Source organism: Sciurus carolinensis, chromosome 4, assembly GCF_902686445.1.
Source record: "Sciurus carolinensis chromosome 4, mSciCar1.2, whole genome shotgun sequence".
Taxonomy (NCBI): domain Eukaryota; kingdom Metazoa; phylum Chordata; class Mammalia; order Rodentia; family Sciuridae; genus Sciurus; species Sciurus carolinensis.
The window spans coordinates 147,901,979-147,904,141 of NC_062216.1; the positions used below are offsets into that span (position 1 = coordinate 147,901,979).

The 2,163-nt window shown below is 38.3% G+C and overlaps 1 pseudogene; it reads left to right on the plus strand.

Annotated features, from left to right (window-relative positions):
* Positions 1–1,313: 1,313 nt before the first annotated feature.
* LOC124982954 (translationally-controlled tumor protein-like) lies at positions 1,314–1,864 on the plus strand (annotated as a pseudogene).
* The last annotated feature ends 299 nt before the right edge of the window (positions 1,865–2,163 follow it).

Sequence of the window (2,163 nt, forward strand, 5' to 3'; positions counted from 1 at the left end):
ATATGTCAATAAATACATAATAATATTTATATAGTCATAACTAGGGCAAAATGGATGTAGCTTTAGTTTAGTATGAGTGTAAATATTTATAGCATGTTTTGGGTTTTTTTTTTTTATAGTTAAACCTAAAGGGCTTCAGGGTATTGGTCTATTGAGTTGTCTGGACCAGTGTGTCCTCTGTTTCACAAAGGGGCTATTTCAAAAAATAGGACTAAGAATTCAATATCTTTTTTTTTTTTACTTTTACTTCATAAAAATCTTGTCATCAGAATAGTTGATGACACTGTCACTAGCTTCCTCTTCTTTATTACAGAAATTATCCAGTGTTTAAAAAATTCCAAAATTTGTTTATGTATATTTGTACTTAAAAGTTAGAGTTTTTCTACTTACTATATTTGAGAGTAAATTGTTTATTTTTCTTTGCTTTTCCATTATGAAAAATACTTTCTACCAACTTCATTTAATCGCTAATTTTATACTGGTTGCCTTGCTTTCCCCAATGTAATGTTGATAATTTGTTGAACTTTAATAGAAAGAAACCTAAGTTACATCCTATAGAACTAAGAGCATATGCCATTAATTCCTAAATACATCCACACCATTAGGTTCTTAAGAAAGTGCAATTTGTGATTTTAAAAGCACCAAATCAGCCACATACTGAAGATTTGTGAGGTTTCTATGAGTATTCAGAGTGATCACTGTTACAGTTTAGATATGAGGTGTCCCCCAAAAGCTTGTGTGAGACAATGAAAGACATTTTAGAGGTGAAAGAATCAGTCTGTGAGAGTTTTAACCTAATAAATGCATCAATCCCCTAAAAAGGATTAACTGGATGATCATAGGTAGTGTGTGGCTGGGGAAGTTAGGTCACTGAAGATGTGCCTTTAGAGGACATATTTTGTGAGCTGAGTTTAGTCTCTCTGCTTCCTGGTGTCACATCCTGAGCTACAGTCCTCTGCCACACCCTTCTGCATGATATTCTACCTTGGACACAAAGCAATGGACTTCTGAAACCATGATTGACGAATAAACTTTTCTTCCTCTAAAACTGTTCTGGTCAAGTCATTTGGTTACTGCAACAAAAATGCTGATTAAAACAGCCACTAGGTCTGGGGATATGGTTCAGTTGGTAGAGTACTTGCCTTGCATGCACAAGGCTCTGGGTTCAATCCCCAGAACCACACGCACGCACAGGGAACAAGACCACTAGCTTTTCCACCGGATGCAGCCTTCCCGCTGAACCGAGCTCGCTCCCTCTGAACTCCAGGCTCCTGCTAAACTAGAGCTGCTGAAGTCTCCTTTCAGTCGCCAACATGATTATCTACCCGGACCTCATCAGCCATGATGAGATGTTCTCTGACAATTGCATGATACTGGAGATCGCCGATGGGCCCTGCCTGGAGGTAGAGGGCAAGATGGTCAGTAGGACAGTGGGTAACATTGATGACTCACTCATTGGTGGAAATGCCTCCACTGAAGGACCCGAGGGTGAAGGTACTGAAACCACAGCAATCACTGGTGTTGATGTAGTCACTTCCAGGAAACCAAAGCTTCACCAAAGACGCATACAAGAAGTACATCAAAGATAGCATGAAATCAATCAAAGGCAAACTTGAAAACAGAGAGTAGAAACAGTAAAACCTTTATGACAGGGGTTGCAGAACAAATCAAGGACATCCTTGCTAATTTCAAAAATCTACCAGATCTTTATGGGTGAAAACATGACTCCAGGTGGCAGGGTCTCTCTCCTGAACTACCATGAGGATGGTGTGACCCCGTATGTGAGCTCCTTAAGGATGACTTAGAAATGGAAAAATGTTCACAAATTTGGCAGATACCTGGAATCTATTGTCTGTCATCATAACTGGCTGCTGCTTGTCATCCACACAACACCAGGACTTGAGACAAATGGAACTGATGTCATCATGAACACATTTATTTTGACGGGGATTTATTTGGAGTGCAGGCATTGTTTTTTTTAAGAAACATGTCATGTAGGTTATCTAAAAATAAAGTGCATTTGAACTAAAAAAAAAAGGAGAAAAACAACAACAACAAAAAAATAAAACAACAAAAACAATAACAACAACAACAACAACAAAACATTACTCCAGAAGGTTCACCAAGCCCAAAACAAGAGTAAAACAACAAAAAATGCCCAAC